The sequence below is a fragment of the Oncorhynchus mykiss genome, chromosome 1 (assembly GCF_057628025.1).
Source record: "Oncorhynchus mykiss isolate SJ-2025 chromosome 1, ASM5762802v1, whole genome shotgun sequence".
In the NCBI taxonomy this organism is placed as follows: Eukaryota; Metazoa; Chordata; class Actinopteri; order Salmoniformes; family Salmonidae; genus Oncorhynchus; species Oncorhynchus mykiss.
This window is the reverse complement of record NC_143022.1, coordinates 16,498,058-16,525,806: the sequence shown is the minus strand read 5'-3', so window position 1 is coordinate 16,525,806 and position 27,749 is coordinate 16,498,058. Positions and strand designations below refer to the sequence as shown.

At 44.2% G+C, this 27,749-nt stretch overlaps 1 pseudogene; it reads left to right on the top strand.

Moving 5' to 3' along the window:
* The first annotated feature begins 10 nt into the window (after nt 1-10).
* On the top strand, nt 11-27,749 carry LOC118940256 (uncharacterized; annotated as a pseudogene).

The window sequence follows — 27,749 nt, the reverse complement described above, 5'->3', positions numbered from 1 at the left end:
AAAGGTCCAATGCAGCAGTTTTTAATCTCAAGAGAAAATAATTTCTAGTACCTGAATGAGATTACTTTCAATTAAAATGGTCAAAAAGAAACCGAAATGGTTTCTTAGGGAAGACTTATTTCTCAAGCAAGAACTTTGCTAGGACTGTCTGGGAGTGGTCTGAGTGGGGAGCGGAAAACTATCTGGCAGAGAGGTTTGAAACTCTTTCTTACTGGTCTATTAACTAATTGACCACCTGGTGATGTTACTAGGCAGGCCAAAACCACAAAAACAGGATTTTCAAACAGCTCTGACATTAAAAAGGCATTATCAAAATTAGTCTGGAAATGTATATAAAACACAGAAAAATCACGTTTTTGACTGCACTTGGCCTTTTACAAACTTCATACAAAGACAGGGAAGGAGAATTCCTTTGTGTTTCTCTCTTCTATTGAGGGACAAATAGCTTTATCTCAGGTTGAAGCCCTTTGTGGATTGTAGTTTGATTTAACAGTTATTTGTCATATCAAAGTACAGATTTGAAAGGCTGTAGTTCCAAAAACGGTGAACTTAAAATTAAAAACATTGTTCTCTCTTTTGAATCAACATCTCACATTAAAACAAGCTTTAATTGTCACATACACCGGATAGGTGCAGTGAAATGTGTTGTTTTACAGGGTCAGACATAGTACTATGGCACCCCTGGAGCTAATTAGGATTAAGTGCCTTGCTCAAGGGCACATCAACAGATTTTTAATCTTGTCAGCTCGGGTATTAGAATGTGCAATCTTTCGGTTACTGGCACAACGCTCCAACCGCTACCTGCCCTAAAAAAAAATAGTGTCTTTCTCTTCTCTTTCCTCCATAGTGCTAATGCTCCCCTGACTGTGTGATGTGGACATGGATAAAGTAGCCTCGGCAGACTCCTTTCTCCCCATGCCTTGTGTGCCACAGAGGGCCGAGCCCCAGACCCTCCACCCTGGTACAGAAGACGACCAACCCTCCTCCAGCCCCAGACCCACCTCGTCCTCCCCATGCCCCCTCAGCCAGCTCCTGCTCCAGCAGCAACCTGGGCCCCCGGGATCAGCCGTGTCGCCCGTGAAATCCAAGGTCAAGGCCCTGTCTGAGCGCAACAAGACAGCCTTCAAGGCTGACATGGATAAGAAGGCATCCCCTGTGCCCTCCTCCCTATTCAGTCCCTCGCTTGTGAGCTGGGGCTCCATCAGTAGCGATGACGATGCAGAGTCCCAGTGTTACACGTTCTCGCCAGTTGTGCCTGACAGCCTGATAGAGGGGGCAGGGATGGCTGGGTTGGACTTCAGCCTCCTAGCACTCCCACGCAGACTGGGCGAGGGATCCAGCCGAGAGAACCTCTGTCGTTAGCGCCAACGCTAGTCCCCTGGAGGATAATGTTAGTGCCACTAACGTGGCTAAACCCTGGGGCCAGCAGAGGAAGGCCAAGGAGCACAGCAGGGTGGGCAGGGAGCTGCTATGCAGGGACAGCCTGGAGGCTCTGAGGCGGTGTATGGGCGAGCTGGGGTCCCAGGGGGAAACGTTTGGCCTGTGGAGGGCCAACAGCCTGGAGAGTGTGTGCAGCAACCAGTGTTCCATATCTCTGGCAGAGAGGGTGGAGATGAACCGGGGCCTCCTCAAGCAGATACTGAATAAGAGCCAGGGACCAGAGCCAGGGTCCAAAGAGAACCTGGAGAGAGAGCAGAAGGCAGAGGTGACCCCATGCAATGGAAGAGGTACAGTAAAGAGCTAAAGATGCTGAGCCTGTATTTTCCACCATATTCCACCCACTAATAAACAAATATATTGTTGAATGAGTTTCTCCCCCCCAAAAAAGTAGCACACTACTGCTATTTTCAACTTTAGCACACAACCTTTTCAGATATTATACTATTGAATGTTAGCAAATGTGTTAGCCTTGTTTAGCATACCTTCAGATAATAGTAGTGAGATTACAGTGAGTAGAGACAAAGTCTAGACAATAAGTTGTTGTTTTTTACCCTCAGGGATATAAGGGATTTATCTGAGACAGACCTGATCTATTTGCAGTCAGGTGGAGAGTATATTTCCACCACAGTGATATTCTTGCAACAGACATCGCCATTTTGATGAGGCTGGAATAAAACATTGAGTCACCACACTGAGGTTGGAATAATACTGTGAAGTTGTGAAAATGATGATAATAACCCTGTAATGTAAGAGCTGTTTGAAAAGACAGCCTGTTTTGGTGGGAATGGAGTTTTGGCCTGCCTAGTAACATCACTAGGCAGTAAACTAGTTAATAGTCTAAACATCTCTGCTAATAACTGCTAGTTTTCAGTTGTTTTCCCCTCCCCACTCAGACCACTCCCAGACAGTCCAAGCAAAATTCTTGCTTGAGAAATTGCTCTTTGCTAAGAAGCTATTTTTGTTTATTTTTGACAATTTTAATAAAAAATAATCACAGTAAGGTAGTTAATTGTTACCCAGAAATAATCTGATATTGAGATGAAACAGCTGCATTGGACCTTTATAAACAATCAATGTGATGTAATAATGGTAATAAATTACAACGGAATGTAGAGAGAATAGCAAGGAGAAGGTGGGAGGGAGGGCGAGTCTATTTTTGACTGTTTACCAGATGTTTAATAATCGTAATGCCCCTCTAATTGTGACCGTCTCACAAACAGAAGTTCTCTTTCGCCTGTAGGTTGCGCTGTCCCTCACTTTCATGGCCTCAAATATTCTCATGCTAAATGAATCATGCTTTTTATAGACAAAGTGATACGTAAACAAATGGGAAAAACTTAATACGGTTCTTCCATACATTATTCAGAAAGTATTCATCTGGTTTCCATTGATCATACTTGAGATGTTAGATGTTTCTACAACTTGATTTACCTGTGGTAAATTCAATTGATTGGACATGATCTGGAAAGGCACACACCTGTCTATATAAGGTCCCACAGTTGACAGTGCATGTCAGAGCAAAAATCAAGCCATGAGTTGAAGGAATTGTCCGTAGAGCTCCGAGACAGGATCGAGGCACAGATCTGGGGAAAGGTACCAAAACATTTCTGCCAAGACTGTGCAAAGCTGCCAAGGCAAAGGGTGGCTGCTTTGAATAATCAAAAATATATTTGGATTTGTTTAACACTTTTTTGGTTACTACAGGTGTCCAAACTTTTGACTGGTACTGTGTGTGTGTGTGTGTGTGTGTGTGTGTATATATATATATATATATATATATATATATATATATATATATATATATGTGTGTGTGCATTGTACACATACACACAATACCGTTCAAATGTTTGGGGTCACTTAGCAATGTCCTTGTTTTTGAAAGAAAAGCTATTTTATGTTCATTAAAATAACAAATTGATCAGAAATACAGTGTAGACATTGTTAATGTTGTAAATGACTATTGTAGCTGCTAATGGCTCTTTAAAAAAAAAAATATCTACAAAAGGCGTAGAGGCCCATTATCAGCAACCATCACTCCGGTGTTCCAATGGCACGTTGTGTTAGCTAATCCAAGTTTATAATTTTAAAAGGCTAATTGATCATTAGAAAACCCTTTTGCAATTATGTTAGCACAGTTAAACTGTTGTTCTGATTAAGGAAGCAATAAAACTGGCCTTCTTTAGACTAGTTGAGTATCTGGAGCATCAGCATTTGTGGGTTCGATTACAGGCTCAAAACTGAAACATAGAACTTTCTTCTGAAACTCGTTAGTCTATTCTTGTTCTGAGAAATGAAGGCTATTCCATGAGAAACTGCCAAGAAACTGAAGATCTCGTACAACACTGTGTACTACTCCCTTCACAGAACAGCGCAAACTGACTCTAACCAGAATAGAAAGAGGAGTGGGAGGTCCCGGTGCACAACTGAGCAAGAGGACAAGTACATTAGGGTGTCTTGTTTGAGAAACAGACGCCTCACAAGTCCTCAACTGGCAGTAAATAGTACCCGCAAAACACCAGTCTCAACGTCAACAGTGAAGAGGCAACTCCGGGATGCTGACCTCCTAGGCAGAGTTCCTCTGTCCAGTGTCTGTGTTCTTTTGCCCATCTTAATCTTTTATTTTCATTGGCCAGCCCGAGATATGGCTTTTTCTTTGCAACTATGCACAAGTATTTCGCTACACACGTAATAACATCGGTTAAACGTGTATGCGACCAAAAAAAAATGGATTTGATTTGTGCTTTTTGTGTTGTAATTTCTAGAGAAACAGACGCATTTCAATATTGGAGAAAAATTCTACTTCAACCTGCTTAGCTACAGTTTATCTATCTCCACAAATGTCATTACCCTGCCTGACAATGACTGGGACTCAGGCATCTCCCTCCAAGACAGCGAGCACAGCCGAAGGTACAGTAGAACCTCCCGTATTAAAACCTGAGCACCCAGGAGCTCTCCAGGGGAGGGTTGACCACGGACGGATGTATCATAAACGTATTTCCAGTTGAGTCAACTGGGTCTTCTGTTGCTCTAAGAGACAAACTGTCAGTACTGGCCACAGTCAGTGCTCCATCTTCCTCTTTCCCTACATTATTTTATTAATTTTTAATTATGTAAAGTGTGTACTTGTGACCCATGTGAAATTACTTCACTTAAAATAGTTAACATTTGCTGACTGTAAAACATACATAATCTGCTCTTTACCAACTAAATGATGTTTGTTGAGTCGTCTTTTTGCTTATTTTTTGGTTAAGATGTTACGCAAAATCCCAACCTAAGTATTTTCATCCTGACACATATACATAGCTTTAATGACACTACCAACACCTATAACTCTACTGCTTTGCTCTTGTACCTCTCCCTGTTAGAGCCCCAAGGTGCAAAGAGTGACAGGGACACATTGTTTACAACAGCTGTTACTAAAAGCCCCACTGTCATCAACAGAGAGGATTACGGTTAGATTGCTCACTTCTCTGTCTAGGTCATTCACTCGTCTGAGTCACAGTCTCAACGTAAGAGGAGGGAATCTCGGTACAACAGCTTGTCGTAGAAAGTAGAAACACACTCATTGATTTGTTCCCCCATTGAGTGCCTGTTAAGCAGGTGTCGCTGTGGAACTGAATGGGCAGCTGTGTGATTAGTCGTTAAAGCCCTGAGCAGTGTGGGTAACTGTGTTTTGGTGTTTCTACAATGTTCACGTCTGTAATGCCCATTCACAGAGACGTATACAAGCAAAGGGACTTCTTCAGTCACATACTGTATACACATTCACGAATACACACACAAACACAAAGCACAGGCAAATAGGATAAAAACTGATGAAAACACACACACACACACACACAGTAAAAACTAATTGAAACACACACACACTCCAAATCTCATTCGCACACACAGACCTTGTCAACCTAATTAGTAGTGGGCCTGCTCAGCCTAATCCCCTACTCTGAGTACCTCTCCTGCACAGGCACTTACGTGTGCCTCTACCATCTCCCCCTCCTCCCACCCCCGTGTGTGTGCGTGAGACGGTCTATGCGGCAAACAGGGCCTTTGTGTCCAGCGAGGACCTGCCGCCGAGTCAGCGCCATGAGCAGGCCAAGAGGCTCCTGGAGAGAGCCTGCGTGAAGGTTCCTGCCCACTCAAGGCCGACCACACTATCCTACCCATACAGAGGGACACTCGGGAAGTACTGTTCCGCAACAGCGCATGTTTGTGTGTGTGTGTGTGTGTGGGGGGGGGGGGGGGTTGTCAGTGTGTGTGTGTGTGTGTTTACCTACCGAGCTTAACTGTAGCAGACACCTGTAGCACTATAACCAACCAAACAATAAACTGTTTTTCTCTTCCTTTTCCTGATTCCAGAGGTGTTTGTGCTGGACAGACCAGAAGGGCTGTATTGTGTTAGGCTGGTTAAAGTGTGCTGCAGCTCTCTCTTTTCTGTTTACTGACAGTGTCCAGCGTTGATAGCTGCAACAGGCAGTGCTCTCTCGTCGTGCTTGTTTCACTGTAATGCTAAGATATATGTATATATATATATATATATATATACACATACATACATACAGTTGAAGTCTGAAGTTTACATACACCTTAGCCAAATACATTTAAACTCAGATTCACAATTCCTGACATTTAATCCTAGTAAAAAGTCCTTGTCTTAGGTCAGTTAGGATCACCACTTCATTTTAATGTGAAATGTTAGAATAATAGCAGAGAGTATTGTTTATTTCAGCTTGCATTTCTTTCATCACATTCCCAGTGGGTCAGAAGTTTACATACACTCAATTAGTATTTAGTAGCATTGCCATCAAATTGTTTAACTTGGGTCAAACATTTTGGGTAGTCTTTCACAAGCTTCCTTGCTCGCACACACATAAATTGGGTGAATTTTGGCCCATTCCTCCTGACAGAGCTGGTGTAACTGAGTCAGGTTTGTAGGCCTCCTTGCTCGCACACACTTTTTCAGAATCTGCCCACAAATGTTCTATGGGATTGAGGTCAGGGCTTTGTGATGGCCACTCAAATACCTTGACTTTGTTGTCCTTAAGCCATTTTGCTACAACTTTGGAAGTATGCTTGGGGTCATTGTCCATTTGGAAGACCCATTTGCAACCAAGCTTTAACTTCCTGACTGATGTCTTGAGGTGTTGCTTCAATATATCCACATGATTTTCCTGCCTCATGATGACATCTTTTTTGTGAAGTGCACCAGTCCCTTCTGCAGAAAAGCACCACCGCAACATGATGCTGTCACCCCCGTGCTTAACGGTTGGGATGGTGTTTTTCAGGTTGCAAGCCTCCCCCTTTTTCCTCCAAACATAACGATGGTCATGATCGCCAAACAATTCTATTTTTGTTTCATCAGACTAGAGGACATTTCTCCAAAAAGTACAATCTTTCTCCCCATCTGTAGTTGCAAACCGTAGTCTGGCTTTTTTATGGCAGTTTTGGAGCAGTGGTTTCTTCCTTGCTGAGCGGCCTTTCAGGTTATGTTGATATAGGACTCGTTTTACTGTTAATATAGATACTATTGTACCTGTTTCCTCCAGCATCTTCACAAGGTCCTTTGCTGTTGTTCTGGGATTGATTGGATCTTTTCACACCAAAGTACATTCATCTATCTCTAGGAGACAGAACTTGTCTCCTTCCTGAGTGGTATAACAGCTGCGTGGTCCCCTGGTGTTTATACTTGCTAACTATTGTTTGTACAGATGAACGTGGTACCTTCAGCCATTTGGAAATTACTCCCAAGGATGAACCAGACTTGTGGAGGTCTGATTTATTTGGATTTTCCCATGATGTCAAGCAGAGAGGCACTGAGTTTGAAGGTAGCCCTTGAAATACATCCACAGGTATACCTCCAATTGACTGAAATGATGTCAATTAGCCTATCAGAAGCTTCTAAAGCCATGACATCTTTTTCTGGAATTTTCCAAATTGTTTAAAGGCACAGTCAACTTAGTGTATGTTAACTTCTGACCCACTGGAAATGTGATGCAGTGAAATAATCGGTCTAAACAATTGTTTATAAAATTACTTGTGTCATGCACAAAGTAGATGTCCTAACCGACTTGCCAAAACTATAGTTTGTTAACAAGACATTTGTGGAGTTGTTCAAAACCGAGTTTAATTGACTCCAACCTAAGTGTATGTACACTTCTGACTTCAACTGTATACACACACATACAGTGCCTTGCGAAAGTATTCGGGCCCCTTGAACTTTGCGACCTTTTGCCACATTTCAGGCTTCAAACAAAGATATAAAACTGTATTTTTTTGTGAAGAATCAACAACAAGTGGGACACAATCATGAAGTGGAACGACATTTATTGGATATTTCAAACTTTTTTAACAAATCAAAAACTGAAAAATTGGGCGTGCAAAATTATTCAGCCCCTTTACTTTCAGTGCAGCAAACTCTCTCCAGAAGTTCAGTGAGGATCTCTGAATGATCCAATGGTGACCTAAATGACTAATGATGATGAATACAATCCACCTGTGTGTAATCAAGTCTCCGTATAAATGCACCTGCACTGTGATAGTCTCAGAGGTCCGTTAAAAGCGCAGAGAGCATCATGAAGAACAAGGAACACACCAGGCAGGTCCGAGATACTGTTGTGAAGAAGTTTAAAGCCGGATTTGGATACAAAAAGATTTCCCAAGCTTTAAACATCCCAAGGAGCACTGTGCAAGCGATAATATTGAAATGGAAGGAGTATCAGACCACTGCAAATCTACCAAGACCTGGCCGTCCCTCTAAACTTTCAGCTCATACAAGGAGAAGACTGATCAGAGATGCAGCCAAGAGGCCCATGATCACTCTGGATGAACTGCAGAGATCTACAGCTGAGGTGGGAGACTCTGTCCATAGGACAACAATCAGTCGTATATTGCACAAATCTGGCCTTTATGGAAGAGTGGCAAGAAGAAAGCCAATTCTTAAAGATATCCATAAAAAGTGTTGTTTAAAGTTTGCCACAAGCCACCTGGGAGACACACCAAACATGTGGAAGAAGGTGCTCTGGTCAGATGAAACCAAAATTGAACTTTTTAGCAACAATGCAAAACGTTATGTTTGGCGTAAAAGCAACACAGCTGAACACATCATCCCCACTGTCAAACATGGTGGTGGCAGCATCATGGTTTGGGCCTGCTTTTCTTCAGCAGGGACAGGGAAGATGGTTAAAATTGATGGGAAGATGGATAGAGCCAAATACAGGACCATTCTGGAAGAAAACCTGATGGAGTCTGCAAAAGACCTGAGACTGGGACGGAGATTTGTCTTCCAACAAGACAATGATCCAAAACATAAAGCAAAATCTACAATGGAATGGTTCAAAAATAAACATATCCAGGTGTTAGAATGGCCAAGTCAAAGTCCAGACCTGAATCCAATCGAGAATCTGTGGAAAGAACTGAAAACTGCTGTTCACAAATGCTCTCCATCCAACCTCACTGAGCTCGAGCTGTTTTGCAAGGAGGAATGGGAAAAAATGTCAGTCTCTCGATGTGCAAAACTGATAGACATACCCCAAGCGACTTACAGCTGTAATCGCAGCAAAAGGTGGCGCTACAAAGAATTAACTTAAGGGGGCTGAATAATTTTGCACGCCCAATTTTTCAGTTTTTGATTTGTTAAAAAAGTTTGAAATATCCAATAAATGTCGTTCCACTTCATGATTGTGTCCCACTTGTTGTTGATTCTTCACAAAAAAATACAGTTTTATATCTTTATGTTTGAAGCCTGAAATGTGGCAAAAGATCGCAAAGTTCAAGGGGGCCGAATACTTTCGCAAGGCACTGTATATATATATTTGATTTACTGCTGTAAAATGTATAGTTCATCTGTGTTCTGTTTATAGTACATACATACATTATACTACACTTTAGTAGTTTTTAAATGCCTGGTATGTCGCAGTTATCTATTATGTGTCACACTTTGACACCTCTGCTTTAAACTCATTCCATGGGGGGCTGCAGGTTTTTGTTTTTTCCTTTAAATTAAGCCCTAGACAACCAGGAGTGAGGAGATCCTTACTAATTTGACCTTAATTCATCAATCAAGTACAAAGGAGGAGCAAAAACCAGCAGACACTCGGCCCTCCGTGGAATGAGTTTGACACCTGCGCTTTAAAGTGTGTTACACAGATACTACATAATGTAGTAATGTGACATGCTGATATTTACATTTAACTAACTACACTAACTATACAATATGTCGCTATGTATGTATCTTATCTGCAGTGACCATGTACAGCTGAGTACATAGTTATAAACTCAAAGAGTTTAGTTATAATTATTCGAAGATAATTAGCAAAAATCCAAATAATGTCACAGATCTTCATTGTAAAGGGTTTAAACACTGTTTCCCATGCTTGTTAAATTAACCATAAACAATTAATGAACATGCACCTGTGGAACGGTCTCTAAGACCGTAACAGCTTACAGACGGTAGGCAATTAAGGTCACAGTTATGAAAACTTAGGACACTAAAGAGGCCTTTCTACTGACTCTGAAAAACACCAGAAAGATGCCCAGGGTCCCTGCTCATCTGCGTGAATGTGCCTTAAGCATGCTGCAAGAAGGCATGAGGACTGCAGATGTGGACAGGGCAATAAATTGCAATGTCTGCACTGTGAGATGCTTAAGACAGCGCTACAGGGAGACAGAACGGACAGCTGACCGTCCTCGCAGTGGCAGACCATGTGTAACAACACTTGCACAGGATCGGTATATCCGAACATCACACCTGCGGGACAGGTACAGGATGGCAACAACAACTGCCCAAGTTACACCAGGAATGTACAATCCCTAAAATCAGTGCTCAAACTGTCCGCAATAGGCTGAGAGAGGCTGGACTGAGGGCTTGTAGGCCTGTTGTAAGGCAGGTCCTCGCCAGACATCACCGGCAACAACGTCACCTACCAGACAGGACTGGCAAAAAGGGCTCTTCACTGACGAGTCACGGTTTTGTCTCACCAGAGGTGATGGTCGGATTCACGTTTATCGTCGAAGGAATGAGCGTTACACCGAGGCCTGTACTCTGGAGTGGGATCGAATTGGAGGTGAAGGGTCCGTCATGGTCTGGGGCGGTGTGTCACATCATCATCGGACTGAGCTTGTTCTCATTGCAGGCAATCTCAACTCTGTGAGTTACATGTGAAACATCCTCCTCCCTCATGTGGTACCCTTCCTGCAGGCTCATCCTGACATGACCCTGCAGCTTGACAATGCCACCAGCCATTGGGGCGGCAGGGTAGCCTAGTGGTTAGAGCGTTGGACTAGTAACCGGAAGGTTGGAGAGACGGACCGCAGCAGTGGGAGTGTTTGGGTGTCGACAATGAAGGTGAAGAGGAGCACCCATCACGGTGTCGCCAACACCACCAAGGTCCAATCACAGTTTGGCACCAGTGAGCTCAACTGTATTGTGGTAGTGCCACCCACACCATTGACCCGTGTCAATAGTGGTGGGTTGGCACACTCACTCTCCCGCTCCCCCAGAAGAACCCACAAACTGTCCCCCGTGCCTCAAGAGCAACCCCTTTCCCCCCTTCCTCAGTGCCCATCAAATCAGCTCTGAAAACAGTACCTGGCCCAATGGCCAGCTATAGGTCAAACTCATACCTTCACCACAGTACCGCCTTTTCTCCCTGGAAGACCAGGGGAGAGGGGCTGCACCCAACTCCCAGAACGAGCCTCCTTGAAGTTGTTGGGGGGAACTTCAAGGAGGTTGCCTCAGTGCAGTGGGCCTGTCTTTGGGGCTGACTTCCAGCACAAGCACGATAATGCCCTGTATCAGGCCTGCCTCCCTGCTGAAGACCTCCCCACCACCAGCAAAGACAGCAGAAGAGAAGTTGGTGCACCCTGTGCCACAGGCACCAGGTCAGCTTCAAATACCCACAAATGTGTGTGCTGTGGGACAGTGGATTGGTAAGAAAAATATGTGTTGCTACTCTTTACAGCTCATCTGCAACTTTTCAGGGAAGTTAGGAACCAATATACACAGGCAGTTAGGAAAGCTAAGGCTAGCTTTTTCAAGCAGAATTTTTCATCCTGTAACACAAACTCAAAAAAGTTCTGGGACACTGTAAAGTCCATGGAGAATAAGAGCACCTTTTCCCAGCTGCCCACTGCACTAGGCTAGAAAACACTGTCACCACCGAGAATTTCAATTAGCATTTTTCTATGGCTGGCCATACTTTCCACCTGGCTACCCCTACACCGATCAACAGCCCTGCACCCCCCCTCAGCAACTCGCCAAAGCCTCCCCCATTTCTCCTTCACCCAAATCCAGATAGCTGATGTTCTGAAAGAGCTGCAAAATCTGGACCCCTACAAATCAGCCGGGCTAGACAATCTGGACCCTCTCTAAAATTATCTGCCGAAATTGTTGCAACCCCTATTACCAGTCTGTTCAACCTCCCTTTCTTATCGTCTGAGATTCCCAAAGATTGGAAAGCTGCCGCGGTCATCCCCCTCTTCAAAGGGCGAGACACTCTAGACCCAAACTGCTACAGACCTATATATATCCTACCCCGCCTTTCTAAGGTCTTCGAAAGCCAAGTTAACAAACAGATTACCGACCATTTCAAATCCCACCGTAACTTCTCCGCTATGCAATCTGGTTTCAGAGCTGGTCATGGGTGCAACTCAGCCACTCTCAAGGTCCTAAACGATATCATAACCACCATCGATAAGAGACATTACTGTGCAGCCGTATTCATCAATCTGGCCAAGGCTTTCAACTCTGTCAATCACCATATTATTTTCGGCAAACTCAACAGCCTTGATTTCTCAAATGATTGCCTCGCCGGGTTCACCAACTACACTGCTCAAAAAAATAAAGGGAACACTTAAACAACACAATGTAACTCCAAGTCAATCACACTTCTGTGAAATCAAACTGTCCACTTAGGAAGCAACACTGATTGACAATACATTTCACATGCTGTTGTGCAAATGGAATAGACAACAGGTGGAAATTATAGGCAATTAGCAAGACACCCCCAATAAAGGAGTGGTTCTGCAGGTGGGACCACAGACCACTTCTCAGTTCCTATGCTTCCTGGCTGATGTTTTGGTCACTTTTGAATGCTGGCGGTGCTTTCACTCTAGTGGTAGCATGAGACGGAGTCTACAACCCACACAAGTGGCTCAGGTAGTGCAGCTCATCCAGGATGGCACATCAATGCGAGATGTGGCAAGAAGGTTTGCTGTGTCTGTCAGCGTAGTGTCCAGAGCATGGAGGAGCTACCAGGAGACAGGCCAGTACATCAGGAGACGTGGAGGAGGCCGTAGGAGGGCAACAACCCAGCAGAAGGACTGCTACCTCCGCCTTTGTGCAAGGATGAGAAGGAGGAGAACTGCCAGAGCCCTGCAAAATGACCTCCAGCAGGCCACAAATGTGCATGTGTCTGCTCAAATGGTCAGAAACAGATGAGCGTGGTATGAGGGCCCGACGTCCACAGGTGGGGGTTGTGCTTACAGCCCAACACCGTGCAGGACGTTTGGCATTTTCCAGAGAACACCAAGATTGGCAAATTCGCCACTGGCGCCCTGTGCTCTTCACAGATGAAAGCAGGTTCAGACTGAACACATGTGACAGACGTGACAGAGTCTGGAGACGCCGTGGAGAACATTCTTCTGCCTGCAACATCCTCCAGCATGACCGGTTTGGCGGTGGGTTAGTCATGGTGTGGGGTGGCATTTCTTTTTGGGGGCTGCACAGCCCTTCATGTGCTCGCCAGAGGTAGCCTGACTGCCATTAGGTACCGAGAGGAGATCCTCAGACCCCTTGTGAGACCATATGCTGGTGTGGTTGGCCCTGGGTTCCTCCTAATGCAAGACAATGCTAGACCTCATGTGGCTGGAGTGTGTCAGCAGTTCCTACAAGAGGAAGGCATTGATGCTATGGACTGGCCCCCGCCCGTTCCCCAGACCTGAATCCAATTGAGCACGCCACGTTGCACCACAGACTGTCCAGGAGTTGGCGGATGCTTTAGTCCAGGTCTGGGAGGAGATCCCTCAGGAGACCATCCGCCACCTCATCAGGAGCATGCCCAGGCGTTGTAGGGAGGTCATACAGGCATGTGGAGGCCACACACACTACTGAGCCTCATTTTGACTTGTTTTAAGGACATTACATCAAAGTTGGATCAGCCTGTAGTGTGGTTTCCACTTTAATTTTGAGTGTGACTCCAAATCCAGACCTCCATGGGTTGATACATTTGATTTCCATTGATAATCTTTGTGTGATTTTGTTGTCAGCACATTCAACTATGTAAAGAAAAAAGTATTTAATAAGAATATTTCAGATCTAGGATGTGTTATTTTAGTGTTCCCTTTATTTTTTTGAGCAGTGTAGATAGCCATGATATTTTCTACTCATTATTTTGTATTTATTATTAACTGTACATTTCACTCTGTACTTCTATTTTTTTATGAAATGTTCCAACTTATCTTTAACTCTGCATTGTTGGGAAAGGACCCATAAGTAATCATTTTGCTGTTAGTTTACACCTGTTGTCTACAAAACATGTGACAAATAAAATTAGATTTGATTTTTGATTACAACAATTATCTGGAAGATTTTTTCCCAAATCGGAGTGTGCTCCCGAAATAAAACTCCTGGTCGCATAGCAAAATATTCATTTGCATATGACCAAATATTTTAGAGGTTTGACCCAAAATTAATCTGTCCTTCTCCCTTTCAGAGAGATATGTTGAAGAAAGCTATTTTTAGATTCCCACAAGCTTTTTCAAGCAGAAATTTGCCTCCTGCAACACTAACTCAAAAAAGTTCTGGGACACTGTAAAGTCCATGGAGAATAAGAACACCTCCTCCCAGCTGCCCACTGCACTGAAGATAGGAAACACTGTCACCACTGATAAATCCACCATAATTGAGAATTTCAATAAGCATTTTTCTACGGCTGGCCATGCTTTCCACCTGGCTACTCCTACCCCGGTCAACAGCACTGCACCCACCACAGCAACTCGCCCAAGCCTTCCCCATTTCTCCTTCTCCCAAATCTGTTCAGCTGATGTTCTGAAAGAGCTGCAAAATCTGGACCCCTACAAATCAGCCGGGCTAGACAATCTGGACCCTTTCTTTCTAAAATTATCTGCCGAAATTGTTGCCACCCCTATTACTAGCCTGTTCAACCTCTTTCGTGTCGTCTGAGATTCCCAAAGATTGGAAAGCAGCTGCGGTCATCCCCCTCTTCAAAGGGGGGGACACTCTTGACCCAAACTGCTACAGACCTATATCTATCCTACCATGCCTTTCTAAGGTCTTCGAAAGCCAAGTCAACAAACAGATTACCGACCATTTCGAATCTCACCATACCTTCTCTGCTATGCAATCTGGTTTCAGAGCTGGTCATGGGTGCACCTCAGCCACGCTCAAGGTCCTAAATGATATCTTAACCTCCATCAATAAGAAACAATACTGTGCAGCCGTATTCATTGATCTGGCCAAGGCTTTCGACTCTGTCAATCACCACATCCTCATCGGCAGACTCGACAGCCTTGGTTTCTCAAATGATTGCCTCGCCTGGTTCACCAACTACTTCTCTGATAGAGTTCAGTGTGTCAAATCGGAGGGTCTGCTGTCCGGACCTCTGGCAGTCTCTAAGTCTCTATTCTTGGACCGACTCTCTTCTCTGTATACATCAATGAGGTCACGCTTGCTGCTGGTGAGTCTCTGATCCACCTCTACGCAGACGACACCATTCTGTATACTTCTGGCCCTTCTTTGGACACTGTTAACAACCCTCCAGGCAAGCTTCAATGCCATACAACACTCCTTCCGTGGCCTCCAACTGCTCTTAAATACAAGTACAACTAAATGCATGCTCTTCAACCGATCGCTACCTGCACCTACCCGCCTGTCCAACATCACTACTCTGGACGGCTCTGACTTAGAATACGTGGACAACTACAAATACCTAGGTGTCTGGTTAGACTGTTAACTCTCCTTCCACATCCATATCAAACATCTCCAATCCAAAGTTAAATCTAGAATTGGCTTCCTATTTCGCAACAAAGCATCCTTCACTCATGCTGCCAAACATACCCTTGTAAAACTGACCATCCTACCAATCCTCGACTTTGGCGATGTCATTTACAAAATAGCCTCCAATACCCTACTCAACAAATTGGATGTAGTCTATCACAGTGCAATCCGTTTTGTCACCAAAGCCCCATATTCTACCCACCATTGCGACCTGTACGCTCTCATTGGCTGGCCCTCGCTTCATACTCGTCGCCAAACCCACTGGCTCCATGTCATCTACAAGACCCTGCTAGGTAAAGTCCCCCCTTAACTCAGCTCGCTGGTCAACATAGCATCTCCCACCTGTAGCACACGCTCCAGCAGGTATATCTCTCTAGTCACCCCCAAAACCAATTCTTTCTTTGGCCGCCTCTCCTTCCAGTTCTCTGCTGCCAATGACTGGAACGAACTACAAAAATCTCTGAAACTGGAAACACTTATCTCCCTCACTAGCTTTAAGCACCAACTGTCAGAGCAGCTCACAGATTACTGCACCTGTACATAGCCCACCTATAATTTAGCCCAAACAACTACCTCTTTCCCTACTGTATTTAATTTATTTATTTATTTTGCTCCTTTGCACCCCATTATTTTTATTTCTACTTTGCACATTCTTCCATTGCAAATCTACCATTCCAGTGTTTTACTTGCTATATTGTATTTACTTTGCCACCATGGCCTTTTTTTGCCTTTACCTCCCTTATCTCACCTCATTTGCTCACATCGTATATAGACTTGTTTATACTGTATTATTGACTGTATGTTTGTTTTACTCCATGTGTAACTCTGTGTCGTTGTATGTGTCGAACTGCTTTGCTTTATCTTGGCCAGGTCGCAATTGTAAATGAGAACTTGTTCTCAACTTGCCTACCTGGTTAAATAAAGGTGAAAAAAAAAAAAAGTTCTATTTTAAACTATCATCTAATTTGGAGCTCTGTCTGACAGCCAGCCTTAGCCTATAGCCATTGGTGGTATTCCACAGACTGATAACGTTTTTATACAAACTAGGTCAAAGAGTTATGGTGCAAACAGAGCACTGCCTCAGTCTAATACTTTTTAACTCAACACTGACCTCTTCTGACCAAATAGTAATAAGTGAATTAATGCAAGCATCTGAGGTGAAATTATTCTTTAAATTTTCTGGATGAATTCTATCTATTTCAAAAGGTTTTCCCGATCAAATTAAGAACTAGAATTTATAATGAAGTTGAGTCCAGCTTAGATGTGACTCATCATGTCTGTTCTTGTTTATATGTTATTGTCCATCTCTCAATGTCTTTCTGTTGATCTGTCTCTCCCACTTTCCCTCACAGGATGGTAGGGACAGAGACAGAGCAGCAGGAGGCCAGGTCCAAGCTTTCTCTGCGTCGTTTATTCTCCGCCATCGGCCTGAATGGGTGGGGAAGCTGGGTAAAGGGCGCTCCAGTAGCATGGAGCAGCTTAGCTTCCAGCCCCGGGGTGTCCCCCCGGCCTTTCCTGCCCCCAGCTCCAGCCCCAGTCCTGCACGCCCAGAACCCAGCCAACTGAGGTAAGCCCCGTCGCTCCAGTATCTACACATGGTGAGAGGAGATTTAGCTTTTGAATTATAGGGAATTACAGCAATTCTAACCTTGATTGTAGTCAGAGGTTCTGCTTTATGTTTGTCAAACGGTTTAATCCATAAGGATACTGAGATCTCAGTTAGTTTGAACATTGTTGTGACCGTGTACTAGAAATGTAAATATTTTTCCTCATACCTATACTGTAAAGTGCATATTTGGTCAAGATATTTGCTGATACCTTGAAAAAAGTAACACCATCTTAAAATGAATCCAAATGCATATTGTGGATGGTCGCCTAGGGCTGCTGTCATGTTCATTTCTCATCTCCAGGGGTCACCCTTTAAGCAGCTGAGGAAATCGTCATCAGTCCTAAATGTACAGTCCTCCAAGAAGAAGGGAGACGGCTCCAGTGCATACACACCTGGAGATCAGCCCAGCAGCCCTGCTCTCAGGTATAACCAGTACGGTGCGTCAGTAACATCACTGAGGAAGCCAAGCCAGTAAAAAAAGCCATATTATAAACTGGGTGGATCGAGCCCTGAAATCTGATTGGCTGACAGCCGTGGTATACCATGGGTATGACAAAGCATTTATTTTTACTGTTCTAATTACATTGGTAACCAGTTTATAATAGCAATTAGGCACCTCAGGGGTTTGTGGTATATGGCCCGTATACCACGGCTAAGGGCTGTATCCAAGAACAGCCTTAGACGTGGTATATTGGCCATATACCACACCTCTTCGGGACTTATTGCTGAATTACAACCTATGTTGTGATAATTGCGTTGTTTACTCTGTAACCCATTTGTTCAAACTCCACAGTGATGTACAATAAGGCTGTGACAACAAAAAGACAACAGTCACACAGTGGTGGAATAAATTCAACTACACATACGTTTGTTTCATCACAAAACCATAAAGAAACATCTGTCCAGTGAAGTCCACAAAGCAAATATTGCAGACAAACATATCACATGATGTAGCATGGTCAAGCAAGTGGATGTTTTCGACAGTTTACTAAACAACTACTGATTTATAACCACAGAGTTATCGCAAGTCAGCACAAAGACAACAGGAGCACTGCCTCCACTATTCCAGCACCAGTTACACTTAGCCATTTAATCAAATCAACAAGGCTAGATATGCTTAGTTTAAAACACTGAAAGCAAACTTAAAGGTACTGTACCAAAAAAAAATCAGTTCAATCAGTGTTGCTAAATATCATGTGGCTACCAATGGTACTGATGTGTGTGTGCTTGCGCGCGCAATTAAATCAAAAAATGCTGACTCACCCTACTTGTAGACAAGTTGAACGCCAATGGCATCCTCCTCTCTCCCATGTTGGCAAGACGGTCTATGGCCCTGTCATACAGTACACTTTAAGTTTTGTTCTCATAGGCTACCTAGCTAAAATGCGTACTAGCCTGCCTTCCTCGCATGGGCAACAATGAACCAGTTATGTTAGCTAGGCTACATATTGAAATTCAGTCATCTCAGGCCAGTGGCACAAACTATTAATTTATGGTTAGATCAGAATCGGCGTCATAATCATTGGCCTGTACAGAGAATTATACAGAACAAAAATATAAACGCAAAATTGTAAAGTGTTGGTCCCATGTTTCATGAGCTGAAAGAAAAGATCCCAGAAATGTTCCATATGCACAAAAAGCTTATCTCAAATTTTGTGCACAAATTTTAGTGAGCATTTCTCCTTTGCCAAAATAATCCTTCCACATGACAGGTGTGACATATCAAGAAGCTGATTAAACAGCATGATCATTACACAGGTGCAACGTCATTTAGAGAATTTTGCAGTACTTCCAACATGACTCACAACTGCAGACCAGGTGTAACCACGCCAGCCCAGGTCCTCCACATCCGGTTTCTTCACCTGCTGGATGTCTGAGACTAGTCACCCGGACAGCTGATGAAACTGAGGAGTATTTCTGTCTGTAATAAATCTGGGCCTTGCTTCCCAGTGGGTGGGCCTATGCCCTCCCAGGCCCACCCATGGCTGCGCCCCATTTCATGTGAAATCCATAGATTAGGGCCTAATTTATTTATTTAAATTGACTTATATGAACTGTAACTCAGTAACATCGTTGGAATTGTTGCATGTTGTGTTTTATATTTTTGTTCAGTATAAGTCAAAACCGCAGGTCCAAATCCACATCTCCATCCATGGCTTAGGAAAGGGCCAATTTAGCAAGCTAGCTACTGCAGGACATCAACACAAGCTAGCTACTGCAGGACATCAACACAAGCTAGCTACTGCAGGACATCAACACAAACAGACAAACGGACACGTTTTTCTGAATATTGCATTTTGCAAAGGAAGTGATTTGACTTGTCTGAAGCCAAATCCAAACTGGCCTCCCTTGGTGGGTGTTTTGCTGCACCTGGACAACCCACAGTTGAGCTCAGCTACTTATTTTACCCAAAAATTATCAAGGGAGGCCAAATGCTTTGCTGGCATCAATCAATCAAATACTTCGGCAGCAACATGTTATGCTCTATTGTTCCAGACAGCATCAGATACATGGGCTATACATACAGAGACAGAGGGGTGCTGTTTCCCTGTCCAGACAGCATCAGATACATGGGCTATACATACAGAGACAGAGGGGTGCTGTTTCCCTGTCCAGACAGCATCAGATACATGGGCTATACATACTGAGACAGAGGGGTGCTGTTTCCCTGTCCAGACAGCATCAGATACATGGGCTACACATACTGAGACAGAGGGGTACTGTTTCCCTGTCCAGACAGCATCAGATACATGGGCTACACATACTGAGACAGAGGGGTACTGTTTCCCTGTCCAGACAGCGTCAGATACATGGGCTACACATACAGAGACAGAGGGGGCGCTGTTTCCCTGTCCAGACAGCATCAGATACATGGGCTACACATACAGAGACAGAGGGGTGCTGTTTCCCTGTCCAGACAGCATCAGATACATGGGCTACACATACTGAGACAGAGGGATGCTGTTTCCCTGTCCAGACAGCATCAGATACATGGGCTATACATACAGAAACAGAGGGGGCGCTGTTTCCCTGTCCAGACAGCATCAGATACATGGGCTACACATACAGAGACAGAGGGGTGCTGTTTCCCTGTCCAGACAGCATCAGATACATGGGCTACACATACTGAGACAGAGGGGTACTGTTTCCCTGTCCAGACAGCATCAGATACATGGGCTACAAATACTGAGACAGAGGGGTGCTGTTTCCCTGTCCAGACAGCATCAGATACATGGGCTACAAATACAGAGACAGAGGGGTGCTGTTTCCCTGTCCAGACAGCATCAGATACATGGGCTACACATACTGAGACAGAGGGGTGCTGTTTCCCTGTCCAGACAGCATCAGATACATGGGCTACAAATACTGAGACAGAGGGGTGCTGTTTCCCTGTCCAGACAGCATCAGATACATGGTCTACACATACTGAGACAGAGGGGTGCTGTTTCCCTGTCCAGACAGCATCAGATACATGGGCTACATATACTGAGACAGAGGGGTGCTGTTTCCCTGTCCAGACAGCATCAGATACATGGGCTACAAATACAGAGACAGAGGGGCGCTGTTTCCCTGTCCAGACAGCATCAGATACATGGGCTACACATACTGAGACAGAGGGGCGCTGTTTCCCTGTCCAGACAGCGTCAGATACATGGGCTACAAATACTGAGACAGAGGGGTGCTGTTTCCCTGTCCAGACAGCATCAGATACATGGGCTACAAATACAGAGACAGAGGGGTGCTGTTTCCCTGTCCAGACAGCATCAGATACATGGGCTACACATACTGAGACAGAGGGGTGCTGTTTCCCTGTCCAGACAGCGTCAGATACATGGGCTACAAATACTGAGACAGAGGGGTGCTGTTTCCCTGTCCAGACAGCATCAGATACATGGTCTACACATACTGAGACAGAGGGGTGCTGTTTCCCTGTCCAGACAGCATCAGATACATGGGCTACATATACTGAGACAGAGGGGTGCTGTTTCCCTGTCCAGACAGCATCAGATACATGGGCTACAAATACAGAGACAGAGGGGCGCTGTTTCCCTGTCCAGACAGCATCAGATACATGGGCTACACATACTGAGACAGAGGGGCGCTGTTTCCCTGTCCAGACAGCGTCAGATACATGGGCTACATATACTGAGACAGAGGGGTGCTGTTTCCCTGTCCAGACAGCATCAGATACATGGTCTACACATACTGAGACAGAGGGATGCTGTTTCCCTGTCCAGACAGCATCAGATACATGGGCTACACATACTGAGACAGAGGGGTGCTGTTTCCCTGTCCAAACAGCATCAGATACATGGGCTACACATACAGAGACAGAGGGGTGCTGTTTCCCTGTCCAGACAGCATCAGATACGTGGTCTACACATACTGAGACAGAGGGATGCTGTTTCCCTGTCCAGACAGCATCAGATACATGGGCTACACATACTGAGACAGAGGGGTGCTGTTTCCCTGTCCAGACAGCATCAGATACATGGGCTACATATACTGAGACAGAGGGGTGCTGTTTCCCTGTCCAGACAGCATCAGATACATGGGCTACAAATACAGAGACAGAGGGGTGCTGTTCCCCTGTCCAGACAGCGTCAGATACATGGGCTACAAATACAGAGACAGAGGGGTGCTGTTTCCCTGTCCAGACAGCGTCAGATACATGGGCTACAAATACAGAGACAGAGGGGTGCTGTTTCCCTGTCCAGACAGCATCAGATACATGGGCTACACATACTGAGACAGAGGGATGCTGTTTCCCTGTCCAGACAGCGTCAGATACATGGGCTACACATACTGAGACAGAGGGATGCTGTTTCCCTGTCCAGACAGCATCAGATACATGGGCTACACATACTGAGACAGAGGGATGCTGTTTCCCTGTCCAGACAGCGTCAGATACATGGGCTACACATACAGAGACAGAGGGGTGCTGTTTCCCTGTCCAGACAGCGTCAGATACATGGGCTACACATACTGAGACAGAGGGGTGCTGTTTCCCTGTCCAGACAGCGTCAGATACATGGGCTACACATACAGAGACAGAGGGGTGCTGTTTCCCTGTCCAGACAGCGTCAGATACATGGGCTACACATACTGAGACAGAGGGGTGCTGTTTCCCTGTCCAGACAGCGTCAGATACATGGGCTACACATACTGAGACAGAGGGGTGCTGTTTCCCTGTCCAGACAGCATCAGATACATGGGCTACACATACAGAGACAGAGGGGTGCTGTTTCCCTGTCCAGACAGCATCAGATACATGGGCTACAAATACAGAGACAGAGGGGTGCTGTTTCCCTGTCCAGACAGCGTCAGATACATGGGCTACAAATACAGAGACAGAGGGGTGCTGTTTCCCTCGCTCAGATGATTTCTCCGGTGAGAATCAGCCACTTGCGAATTGATGGAAAATTATGAAAACAGAGAGACGAAAGATAAATTATTTTATCATAATTTATTTATAGGTAAAAAAAAATTGGGAAGCCTGGCTTCCCTTGAGATCCATGAATACATGTCACTGGGTATAACATAAACACACACACACACACACACATTAGAACTATGACGTCAGCAACATAAAAATAGGCAACTGTTGCAGTAATAACAGTTAATCTAACATCCAATCTGTCTCAATGCAAAGCTTGCACATTGATCTTCTCTAAAGTGGCACTTCATGTCAAAACATTATGATTAAGTCAACATGGATCCTTCCTGACAGGATGTTACACGGATGGCATGTGCTCAAGGCTCCCGGGAATCTCTGGTATGCATGGATGGCTACCGTGCATGTCGTCCATCCGAATAGTTTCCATTCACTGGGTCTGACGGGGAGTTCGGAGTGGACAGATAAAAATAGATTCAGTGCAGTGGTGCTGCCGAAGAAAGACATGGAATTCAGAAAACTATTGCAACATCTTATGATGGATTTGGGAAGGTGCCTTGGAGCAGTGATGAAATTTAACATCGACTGTTTGGTGATGTTGTTGACACTGCCTGTGTTAGTGAGTGTGTGTTTGTTTATTAGTGTGCGTGTCCGTCAAGTGTGCGTACGTGTGTGTGTGTGTGTGTGTACATGAGTGTGTGTTTAAAATTTTAAAGTCACATAAAGAACTACAGTGAAATGCCTTTCTTGCAAATTCAAAACCCAACAATGCAAGGTGTGTGTGTGTCTGTACATGTACGTGAGTGTGTGTGTGTCCTAGCTGCTGACACACTAGAGACCAGAGAGGAGGACATTTCAGCCTTGCACTTAACTCAACTTCGTGGAGAGGCAGAAACCTAATAGGCTAGGAGTATGACACAGCCGTGCTATATATGGGCAGCGCTACATGGCTTTCTATGGGGGGTTCTGCCATAGAGACCTTAATATAGGAAGCAGACCATCTCCATTCATTGACTTCATTATTTACATTATAAAACTGGAAATGGCACAAGGCAGCAGACCATCATTTGTCTCTCCATTCACCTTCATGGCTTATTACTGAAATCAAATTGCATGTTTGCTATGGTGTGAAAGGGAAAGGGGATACCTAGTCAGTTATACAACTGAATGCATTCAACTGAAGTGTGTCTAATGGCATTTAACCCAGCCCCTCTGAATCAGAGAGGGGGGAGGGGCTGCTTTAATCGACATCAACGTCATGTAGAAATGGGTCAAAATATCCCCACTGGGCAACAACGTCAATTCAACGTCTACTCCACGTTGGTTCAACGTAATTTCATTGAAATGACATGGAAACAATGTTGATTCCACAAGGGTGTGCCCAGTATACAGTGCCTTGCGAAAGTATTCGGCCCCCTTGAACTTTGCGACCTTTTGCCACATTTCAGGCTTCAAACATAAAGATATAAAACTGTATTTTTTTGTGAAGAATCAACAACAAGTGAGACACAATCATGAAGTGGAACGACATTTATTGGATATTTCAAACTTTTTTAACAAATCAAAAACTGAAAAATTGGGCGTGCAAAATTATTCAGCCCCCTTAAGTTAATACTTTGTAGCGCCACCTTTTGCTGTGATTACAGCTGTAAGTCGCTTGGGGTATGTCTCTATCAGTTTTGCACATCGAGAGACTGACATTTTTTCCCATTCCTCCTTGCAAAACAGCTCGAGCTCAGTGAGGTTGGATGGAGAGCATTTGTGAACAGCAGTTTTCAGTTCTTTCCACAGATTCTCGATTGGATTCAGGTCTGGACTTTGACTTGGCCATTCTAACACCTGGATATGTTTATTTTTGAACCATTCCATTGTAGATTTTGCTTTATGTTTTGGATCATTGTCTTGTTGGAAGACAAATCTCCGTCCCAGTCTCAGGTCTTTTGCAGACTCCATCAGGTTTTCTTCCAGAATGGTCCTGTATTTGGCTCCATCCATCTTCCCATCAATTTTAACCATCTTCCCTGTCCCTGCTGAAGAAAAGCAGGCCCAAACCATGATGCTGCCACCACCATGTTTGACAGTGGGGATGGTGTGTTGCTTTTACGCCAAACATAACGTTTTGCATTGTTGCCAAAAAGTTCAATTTTGGTTTCATCTGACCAGAGCACCTTCTTCCACATGTTTGGTGTGTCTCCCAGGTGGCTTGTGGCAAACTTTAACCGACACTTTTTATGGATATCTTTAAGAAATGGCTTTCTTCTTGCCACTCTTCCATAAAGGCCAGATTTGTGCAATATACGACTGATTGTTGTCCTATGGACAGACTCTCCCACCTCAGCTGTAGATCTCTGCAGTTCATCCAGAGTGATCATGGGCCTCTTGGCTGCATCTCTGATCAGTCTTCTCCTTGTATGAGCTGAAAGTTTAGAGGGACGGCCAGGTCTTGGTAGATTTGCAGTGGTCTGATACTCCTTCCATTTCAATATTATCGCTTGCACAGTGCTCCTTGGGATGTTTAAAGCTTGGGAAATCTTTTTGTATCCAAATCCGGCTTTAAACTTCTTCACAACAGTATCTCGGACCTGCATGGTGTGTTCCTTGTTCTTCATGATGCTCTCTGCGCTTTTAACGGACCTCTGAGACTATCACAGTGCAGGTGCATTTATACGGAGACTTGATTACACACAGGTGGATTGTATTTATCATCATTAGTCATTTAGGTCAACATTGGATCATTCAGAGATCCTCACTGAACTTCTGGAGAGAGTTTGCTGCACTGAAAGTAAAGGGGCTGAATAATTTTGCACGCCCAATTTTTCAGTTTTTGATTTGTTAAAAAAGTTTGAAATATCCAATAAATGTCGTTCCACTTCATGATTGTGTCCCACTTATTGTTGATTCTTCACAAAAAAATACAGTTTTATATCTTTATGTTTGAAGCCTGAAATGTGGCAAAAGGTCGCAAAGTTCAAGGGGGCCGAATACTTTCGCAAGGCACTGTATATATATATATATATATATATATATATATATATATATATATATATATATATATATATATATATATATATATTTTTTTTTTAAATATAGCATGATACTGTGCCCCATATATGTCATCTCAATGCTGCTGTTCTGTCTCTCTCCAGTAAGGGCCTCCAGATGGTTCTGAGTGTGGAGGATGTGAGCAGCCCCAGTGGGGTGCGCTCGATGCGCAGGGTGGCCCAGGCCTTCCCTGACGGTACCCTCCTGCTGGAGCTCAGCAGGCCTCCCAAAGGACCCTTCGGCTTCCTCATCTCCCGGGGCAAAGGACGACCCGACTCAGGTACACAAAATAAGTGTTTTACACTACAGCCATTTACACCGGTACTTGTCCTAAAGTCTAGTGTTTCCATGACTTAGACTGGGGCCAAAAGCCTAGGGTTGGTCCTAGATGGCCTACCCTGCTCTAACCCAGGGCCGTCTGGGGCCAGATTGGGGACTTGTTGTTTTGGTTGTCTTTCTAATCTAGTGTTGTGTAATGATGTCCTGTTCATTAGAATGTTCCCCTTCTGTGTGCTCAAGGTGTGAATATTTTATCGTTAACTTACTTCACTCGTGTCCTGCAGTTAGATGTGTGTTTAGTAATATAAAACATACAACCTTAGGATACAGGAGAGCAACATATTACCTAAGGTTGTATGTTTTATATTAGTTGTGTGTGTGTGTGTGTGTTAGGTAATATGTTGCTCTCCTGTATCCTAACACACACACACACACACAACTAATATACAACATACAACCTTAGGTAATATGTTGCTCTCCTGTATCCTAACACACACACACACACAACTAATATAAAACATACAACCTTAGGTAATATGTTGCTCTCCTGTATCCTAACACACACACACACACACAACTAATATACAACATACAACCTTAGGTAATATGTTGCTCTCCTGTATCCTAACACACACACACACACACACAACTAATATAAAACATACAACCTTAGGTAATATGTTGCTCTCCTGTATCCTAACACACACACACACACACAACTAATATACAACATACAACCTTAGGTAATATGTTGCTCTCCTGTATCCTAACACACACACACACACACACAACTAATATAAAACATACAACCTTAGGTAATATGTTGCTCTCCTGTATCCTAACACACACACACACACACAACTAATATACAACATACAACCTTAGGTAATATGTTGCTCTCCTGTATCCTAACACACACACACACACACACACACAACTAATATACAACATACAACCTTAGGATACAGGAGAGCAACATATTACCTAAGGTTGTATGTTTTATATTAGTTGTGTGTGTGCGTGCCCCTCCCCTACAGTCTGTCCTGTAGATGTTAGTGTGTAATTAGTCAGATGTGATAATACTCCCCTCCCCTACAGTTTGTCCTGTAGATGTTAGTGTGTAATTATCAGATTTAATAATACTCCTCGTATGTACCCGTGATATCAGTAGCATGCTCCTACACATTTGCCTGTAGATGTGTGTTATAAAATAAGTGTGTATGTGTGACCCTACCAGTAACATGCTCCTGTATATTATCCTGTCTGTTCTGTAGGTGTGTATGTTGAAGAGATGGGCGACAGCAGCACAGTGAAGATGTACGGGGGGGCTGCTGGCCGGCCTCAGTCTGGACCTGGTGACACGCCTCTTGACCCAGGAGAACATAGCCTCTGTCCGCGTGCTCCGACACAGGAGGCTCCCCCCTCCTCGCTACACAACCTGAGGACCGCCGGTCACCGTGGTGACACCATGGCAACCGGCAATGCCATGGAAACCCACAATGTAATGGCAATCAGACACCACAGCAACCACAAACACAATGGAAAGCTGGGGTGTTTGGGGTATGACAGAGGGGCAGTGAGTGAGACTGGCTCAATGACTGTGAATGTGTCTATGACCGCTTGCTTTGGTCATAGTGACTTCTCTCAGAAATGTTGCGTTATTCTTCTGAAGACACGTCAAGATGTTTGACACGATTGGGTCATTTTTCTAAGTGGTTCAGATGGAGTTGCTATTAGAGCAGAAGCTGTCTCACATTTCCTCATGTCCTGTTATATATTTTTCCTAGAATTGTTTGGCCTTAGGTGCTCCTTACTTTCACTGTTGAAAACATAACCAGCAGTGCCAAAATAAACATTATCATTACAGGTAATGCACAAAGCTATCAGCTGCTCACACAGCAACAATAGTCTGGTAGGAGATTCTGTTAAATACCTCACACGAATCTCCTCCATTCTATGCATCTTGACTGAGG